This window comes from Hippoglossus stenolepis, chromosome 3, assembly GCF_022539355.2.
Source record: "Hippoglossus stenolepis isolate QCI-W04-F060 chromosome 3, HSTE1.2, whole genome shotgun sequence".
NCBI classification, from domain to species: Eukaryota; Metazoa; Chordata; class Actinopteri; order Pleuronectiformes; family Pleuronectidae; genus Hippoglossus; species Hippoglossus stenolepis.
Window position 1 is genome coordinate 5,490,631 of NC_061485.1, and position 8,999 is coordinate 5,499,629.

Consider the following 8,999-nt stretch of genomic DNA (forward strand, 5'->3'; position numbering starts at 1 on the left):
TCAGAGCAGCACTGTACATGTGTCTGCTGATGTCTTCACTTCTGACATCAGCACATGTTGTTTTATTTAGTTCCTTCATACAGCATCAACATTTTTCTGTATCTGATGAAAACAATCAGCAGATTCTCAGATTCTCTGTCTCTGACATTGTTTCTTGTCTTTCAGCAGATCGTGGTCTGCAGGAGGTTTTAGATGAACATAAGCTCAGTCTGAGGAGGAGATGTGAACATGTGACTGAAGGAACTGATGAAACAGAAAGTAGAACCCTCCTCAACAGGATCTACACTGAGCTCTACATCACAGAGGGACAGATTGAAGAGGTTAATACTCAACATGAGGTGAGGCAGCTTGAGACGGCTTCAAGATGAAGAGCCTCCACGACACTCCCATCAAGTGCCACGACATCTTTAAAGCCTCAACTGACCAGCAGAGCAACATCAGAGTCGCCCTGACCAACGGCGTCGCTGGCGCTGGAAAAACCTTCTCGGTGCAGAAGTTCATCTGGACTGGGCAGAGGGTTTAGAAAACCAAGATGTGGGTCTGCTGACTGTGCTTTCGCTCAGGGAGCTGAACCTGGTGAAAGACCAGCAGCACAGTCTTCTCACGCTGCTCCGTGTTTTCCATCCAACGTTACAGAAGCTCACGGCAGAGACGCTCGCTGTCTGTAAACCTTTGTTCATCTTGGACGGCCTGGATGAAAGCAGACTTTCTCTGGACTTCAACGACAAGAAGGTTGTGTCAGTCACACAGAGGTCATCATTCAACGTGCTGCTGACAAGCCTCATCCAGGGGAATCTGCTTCCCTCGGCTCTCGTCTGGATAACCTCCAGACCTGCGGCGGCCAATCAGATCCCTCCTACGTGTGTTGACAGGGTCACAGAAGTACGAGGCTTCACTGACGCCCAGAAGGAGGAGTACTTCAGGAGGAGATTCAGTGATGTAGAGCTGTGCAGCAGAATCATCTCACACATCAAGACGTCCAGGAGCCTCCACATCATGTGTCAAATCCCAGTCTTCTGCTGGATCAGTGCTACAGTTCTGGAGCACATGTTGACCACAGACCAGAGAGGAGAGCTGCCCAAGACCCTGACTGACCTGTCCTACTTCCTGCTGGTTCAGACACAGAGGAAGAACAACAAGTACGGTGAGGGACATGAGACGACTCCACAGCAGCTGACGGAGGCTGACAGGGACGTTCTCCTGAAGCTGGGAGGCTGGCGTTTGAACATCTGGAGAAAGGAAACATCATGTTCTACCAAGAAGACCTGGAGCGGTGTGGTCTTAATGTCACAGAGGCCTCTGTGTACTCAGGAGTTTGTACTGAGATCTTCAGAAGAGAGTGTGTGATCTTCCAGAAATCAGTCTACTGCTTTGTTCATCTGAGCGTTCAGGAGTTTCTGGCTGCAGTCTACATGTTCCACTGTTACACCAAGAGGAACACAGAAGAACTCAACAACTTCTTGGGAACATATAGGAACACACACAGTACCTTCTCCCTTGATGACCTCCTGAAGAGAACCATGGAGAAATCCCTCACCAGTACAAATGGTCATCTGGACCTGTTTGTTCGCTTCCTTCACGGCCTCAGTCTGGAGTCCAACCAGAGAGTCTTAGGAGGCCTGCTGGGTCGGACAGAGAACAATCCAGAGATCATCCAGAGAATCATCAACAACCTGAAGGAGATGGAGAGTGATGACATTTCTCCTGACAGAAGCATCAACATCTTCCACTGTCTGACTGAGATGAACGACCACTCAGTTCATCAGGAGATGCAACAGTTCCTGACGTCAGAGAACAAATCAAAGGAGGAACTCTCTGAGATCCACTGCTCAGCTCTGGCCTACATGCTGCAGATGTCAGAGGAGGTTCTGGATGAGTTGGACCTGAAGAAGTTCAACACATCATACCAGGGTCGACTGAGACTGATCCCAGCTGTGAGGAACTGCAGGAAGGCTCTGTGAGTCCAGACATGATCAGTAACATGTTCAATCAGTGTAGATGAGTCGTTCTTCAAATACACTCAGTGTTAAATGATTCTCATTGTTTTGGGCAGCATGGTGTTGCAGTGGTCCACATATATATATATATCCACATATATATATATATATATATATATATAGAGAGGGTTTTTCTGAGCGACCAGCTAGCATAGTGTGAGGAGAAGGAGAACTGTTTTGGATGAGAATCACTGACTGTTCCTTTAAAGCAGAACAGGAAATATTGTTTATTCTTCTTTCTTGTCAAACTAGAATTACCACCCCGTGTTTGTACGCCACCGCCAACCAGTGCAGTCTGAGTCCCTCCAGGTTCCTAACATGTTGCATTCACAATAATATGAGGTCACTGTGACCTTTGACCACTGAAATCTAATCAGTTTATCTTGAGTCCAACTGGTCAAAATGTGAAGAAATTACCTAAAGACAGACCTGAGATATCATGTTCAAGAGGTCAAATACATGTGTTGTGACCTGGACCTTTGACCTTGACCACCCGAATCTCATGAGTTCATCTGTTAGTCTAAATTTTTCTTTAATTACAGACTCTGTGGTTGTGGACTCTCGGAGACTCACTGTGAAGTCGTGGCCTCAGCTCTGAAGTCAGACCCCTCACATCTGAGGGAACTGGATCTGAGAGGAAACAAGCTGCAGGATTCAGGAGTGAAGCTGCTGTGTTCTGGACTGGAGAGTCCAAACTGTCGACTGGAGACTCTGAGGTCAGGTTCTTAAATCCTTGAATGTTCAGTTTTCCAACTTTTTTTCTTCTTCAGTCATTATTTATTTGAATTGTCACAGTTCTGCTCTGCTCACTGTCCCTCAGTCATCTGTCACTCACCTAGCCTGTCAGTCACGTCCACCTCATCAACTCCATTCACCTGCACTCACCTGCTCCTGATCACTAAGAAAGTGTCAGTAAATAACATGTGGACTGAGGCCGAGCACTTGTCCTCCTCAGGTTTTCAAAATAAGACACATTCTTATTGAAACACGTTGGACAGTTGATAAGTATAGAAACAAACAGGAAGTGACTGTCAGGAGCCATCCCTACTTTAAACAGTGTTTAATTACACAAACCTGCTCAGTGACCAAACACAGAGAAGAAGCTGATAAATTAAACAATGGTCCAAAATGTCTGATCTGATATTTATCTTTAGGTCACAGACTGGACTGAGGTCAGCAGCATGTTGAGAGTCTGTGTTGACATGATGACGATCCACAACAACAGGAGGACACATTCAAATATTCATATTGCTTTATTCAGGTTGGAGTGCTGCAGTCTGTCAGAGATCAGCTGTTCTTCTCTGGCTTCAGCTCTGAGGTCAAACCCCTCTCATCTGAGAGAACTGGATCTGAATCTAAACAAACTGCAGGACTCAGGAGGGAAGGAGCTGTGTGGTTTTCTACAGAGTCCAACCTGTCGACTGCAGACTCTGAGGTCAGACATCATGTTTTAATGTTAAAGGTTCAGTGTGTAGAATTTAGTGACATCTAGTGGTGAAGTGTCCTGTTGCAGCTGAACACCCCTAACCCCCCCTCCAAACATGAAAGAGAACCTGTGGTAGCTTCAGTTTTCAGAGAAATTCAAAAGGTTTAGTTTGTCCAGTCTGGGCTACTGTAAAAAACATGGCTGCCTCTGTAGAGAGGACCCGCTCCTGATGTGAATATAGAGTATTTAAATATAAAGTATGTACATCTAAAGTATGTAAATATAGAGTTTGTAAATATAAAGTATGTAAATATAAAAGGATCATTCTAAAGTAAAGAAAACAACAATTCGTACAATTTAGATGAAACAGGTGAAAACATCTCCTGGATTATTTTATATTCAGTTTCTAACAATGGATCCTTTCACCTGAATCTTCCACGATGGAGCTTCAAGGTCAAAGTGCAGAACATGTGTTCCTAACAGTGAACTCTGATACTGAGCTGAGAGATGTTTGTAGAATGAGTGCTGAGGACCGAGTCAGGCTCAACGTGACTGAAGTTTTACTGACAGATAAACAATCCAATGCTGGACAATGTGTACATGTAATGTTTCTGTGGAAGCTAACCAGGATCTGTCCTGGTGGTCCTGTGGACTGACCACATGACAGCGTGACCATGGTCCTATGGTTACAGGACTTACACAGAGTCGTCCATGCCTTTATCTTTTCACCACTAGATCTCTGTACCGCCCTGTACACTTGTTACTCAGGATCCCTGCACCACTTTCAACTGGTCAAAAAAACTGCTTCTCAGATCATCGCCACTTCAAGAAAACACAATCATATAACTGCTCTTTTCACACATGAAGTGTGGAACATGTTCAGAACAACTTGACTCAGACTTCAGGTCTGAAAACAGCGACAGTGATGTTTAGTCAAAGTCCTTCATTTTCACACATGAAGTCAGTTTAATTTACAGTTAAGTTTTATCCTTTCTTCAGGTTGAAGAGCTGCAGACTGTCAGAGATCAGCTGTTCTTCTCTGGCTTCAGCTCTGAGGTCAAACCCCTCTCATCTGAAAGAACTGGGTCTGAGTGACAACGACCTGCAGGACTCAGGAGTGAAGGAGCTGTGTGGTTTTCTACAGAGTCCAACCTGTCGACTGGAGACTCTGGGGTCAGTTCACTGACTGACTTTTGTAGATCTCATATCTATAATACATCATTTATACACGATTTATCTAATTTAATTCTAATTTAACATAATTCCTCTTCATACATAACTTGAATCCATCAATGAATTAATCTGTGACATTTTAAATATTCAGCTATTTGTTAAAACACATGTGAGTTTAGTTCTGGATTTCCTAAAATGATCTGCAGGACAGAGACCGGGTCCAAATAATCTATTTCTACTGAATCAGGACTCGTTTTTAGTCCAACATGTCTGATTTCATATTTATCTTCCATGTTATGAGTCTGTGTGACATGAATGTTTGTTTGTGTTATTTTTTCACACATGTTCTCGGTTTAATTTACAGTTAAGTTTTATTCTTTATCAGGTTGTATCACTGCAAAGTGTCAGAGATCAGCTATTTCTTCTCTGGCTTCAGCTCTGAGTCAAACCCCCTCTCATCTGAAGAACTGGATCTGAGGCACAACGACCTGCGGACTCAGCAGTGAAGGAGCTGCTTGATCTAAAGCAGAGTCAACACACCTGTGACTGGAACTTTGAGGTCAGTAGATGGTTAGGTCAGTCACGCTGCTTTCATCAGTATTTTACTAAACACAGTCAGTATCACGAGAAATTGCAGATACAGGGGTTCAGGGTAAATCACCATGGTAACTGGTAATGATGAACGGTTAACTAAGCGCTTGGAGCAGGTTAAGTTGGAGATCAACCCCATATAAAAGCTCCAGCCACTGACCACAGTGACTCTACACTGTTGTGGTGCACACTCTCCTTAAAGGGAAGGATAGGAAGTTTAAATCAACGTCTGGTTGGTTCAGTTGATCTCTAACTCACCCGGTACATCTCAATCTCCAGACTCATCCATCACAAAACACCATTCCTCAATTAGCTTCCTGAAGATAGGTCCATGTGTTTATTGAGTAGTAGATGTCAAGTTTCCACCACAATTAATGACATGTCCTCAGAGTCCAGTGAGGCAGTGTGTGTCCTCAGAGATAGTGGACTGTGTGTGTCCTCAGAGTCAGTGAGGCCGTATGTGTCCTCTGAGACAGTGAGTGTCCCTCCAGAGTCAGTGGACAGTGTGTGTCCTCAAGTCAGTGAGACAGTGTGTGTCCTCCAAGTCAATTTGTTCTCCTCTGATTTTTATTGTTGAACAGTTTGATCCTGGTTGTGAAATATGAAACTTGCTGTGGTAAAACTGTCCATGTCTGTGATTGGTCATCCGCAGTCAGCCGCCCCTTTTATGTGCACGGGCTCAGATCTCGTTGAGGAAAACCTGATTAACTTAACGAGTTGATAATAGTCATGTGACCACTTAGCCTGACTGTGTTTGTCAGGTTAAGTTGAGCTGAATCTCAGAAAAAGATCTCCTGGACATGTTGAAGTGGCTTCGTAGTTCAGGCCTCAGTGTTTCCTCAGTGAAGCTGTGGAATGAGAAGTGTTTTGGATGAGAATCACTGACTGTTCCTTTAAAGCAGAACAGGTGTTTGTACGCCACCGCCAACCAGTGCAGTGTCAGTCCTCCAGGTTCCTGACATGTTGCATTCACAATAATATGAGGTCACTGTGACTTTTGACCACTGAAATCTAACTTATCTAATAAGTTCATCTTGAGTCCAACTGGTCAAAATGTGAAGAAATTACCTAAAGACAGACCTGAGATATCATGTTCAAGAGGTCAAATACATGTGTTGTTTTAGCTTGACCTTTGACCTTTTACCTTGACCACCCAAATATAATGTGTTCATCTGTTAGTCTAAATTTTTCTTTAATTACAGACTCATTGGTTGTCAAGTCTCAGAGACTCTCTGTGAAGTCGTGGCCTCAGCTCTGAAGTCAGACCCCTCACATCTGAGGGAACTGGATCTGAGGGGAAACAAGCTGAAGGATTCAGGAGTGAAGCTGCTGTGTTCTGGACTGGAGAGTCCAAACTGTCGACTGGAGACTCTGAGGTCAGGTTCTTAAATCCTTGAATGTTCACTGTTACAATTTTTTTTCTTATTTTGACATTATTTATTTAAATGTATCTAAATTGTCACAGTTCTGCTCTGCTCACTGTCCCTCAGTCATCTGTCACTCACCCAGCCTGTCAGTCACGTCCACCTCATCAGCCACATCCATTCACCTGCACTCACCTGCTCCTGATCACTAAGAAAGTGTCAGTAAATAACATGTGGACTGAGGCCGAGCACTCGTCCTCCTCAGGATCTCAAAATAAGACACATTCTTATTGAAACACGTTGGACAGTTGATAAGTATAGAAACAAACAGGAAGTGACTGTCAGGAGCCATCCCGACTTTAAACAGTGTTTAATTACACAAACCTGCTCAGTGACCAAACACAGAGAAGAAGGTGATGAATGAAACAATGGTCCAAAATGTCTGATCTGATATTTATCTTTAGGTCACAGACTGGACTGAGGTCAGCAGCATGTTGAGAGTCTGTGTTGACATGATGACGATCCACAACAACAGGAGGACACATTCAAATATTCATGTTTCTTTCTTCAGGTTGTGGGACTGCAGTCTGTCAGAGATCAGCTGTTCTTCTCTGGCTTCAGCTCTGAGGTCAAACCCCTCTCACCTGAGAGAACTGAATCTGAGTCTAAACAAGCTGCAGGACTCAGGAGTGAAGGAGCTGTGTGGTTTTCTACAGAGTCCAACCTGTCGACTGGAGACTCTGAGGTCAGACATCATGTTTTAATGTTAAAGGTTCAGTGTGTAGAATTTAGTGACATCTGGTGGTGAAGTGTCATGTTGCAGCTGAACACCCCCTTCCAAACATGAAAGAGATGCTGTGGAAGCTTCAGTTGTCAGAGAAATTCAAAGGTTTAGTTTGTCCAGTCTGGGCTACTGTAAAAACATGGCTGCCTCTGTAGAGAGGACCCGCTCCTGATGTGAATATAGAGTATTTAAATATAAAGTATGTACATCTAAAGTATTCAAATATAAAGTATGTACATCTAAAGTATATAAATATAATGTATGTAAATATAGAGTATGTAAATATAATGTGTGTAAATATAAAAGGCTCATTCTAAAGTAAAGAAAACAACAATTGCATACAATTTAGATGAAACAGGTGAAAACATCTCCTGGATTATTTTATATTCAGTTTCTAACAATGGATCCTTTCACGTGAATCTTCCACACTGGAGCTTCAAGGTCAAAGTGCAGAACATGTGTTCCTAACAGTGAACTCTGATACTGAGCTGAGAGATGTTTGTAGAATGAGCGCTGAGGACCGAGTCAGGCTCAACGTGACTGAAGTTTTACTGACAGATAAACAATCCAATGCTGGACAATGTGTACATGTAATGTTTCTGTGGAAGCTAACCAGGATCTGTCCTGGTGGTCCTGTGGACTGACCACATGACAGCGTGACCATGGTCCTATGGTTACAGGACTTACACAGAGTCGTCCATGCCTTTATCTTTTCACCACTAGATCTCTGTACCGCCCTGTACACATGTTACTCAGGATCCCTGCACCACTGTCAACTTGTCAAAAAAACTGCTTCTCAGATCATCGCCACTTCAAGAAAACACGATCATATAACTGCTCTTTTCACACATGAACAGTGGAACATGTTCAGAACAACTTGACTCAAACTTCAGGTCTGAAAACAGCGACAGTGATGTTTCGTCAATGTCCTTCATTTTCACACATGAAGTCAGTTTAATTTACAGTTAAGTTTTATCCTTTCTTCAGGTTGCAGAGCTGCAGACTGTCAGAGATCAGCTGTTCTTCTCTGGCTTCAGCTCTGAGGTCAAACCCCTCTCATCTGAGAGAACTGGATCTGAGTGACAACGACCTGCAGGAGTCAGGAGTGAAGGAGCTGTGTGGTTTTCTACAGAGTCCAACCTGTCGACTGGAGACTCTGGGGTCAGTTCACTGACTGACTTTTGTAGATCTCATATCTATAATACATCATTTATACACGATTTATCTAATTTAATTCTAATTTAACATAATTCCTCTTCATACATAACTTGAATCCATCAATTAATTAATCTGTGACATTTTAAATATTCAGCTATTTGTTAAAACACAAGTCAGTTTAGTTCTGGATTTCCTAAAATGATCTGCAGGACAGAGACCGGGTCCAAATAATATATTTTTACAGAATCAGCACTCGTTTTGAGTCCAACATTTCATATTCATCTTCCATGTTATGAGTCTGTGTGACATGAATGTTTGTTTGTTATTTTCACACATGATCTCTGTTTAATTTACAGTTAAGTTTTATTCTTTATCCAGGTTGGATCACTGCAGACTGTCAGAGACCAGCTGTTCTTCTCTGGCTTCAGCTCTGAGGTCAAACCCCTCTCATCTGAGAGAACTGGATCTGAGTGACAACGACCTGCAGGACTCAGGAGTGAAGGAGC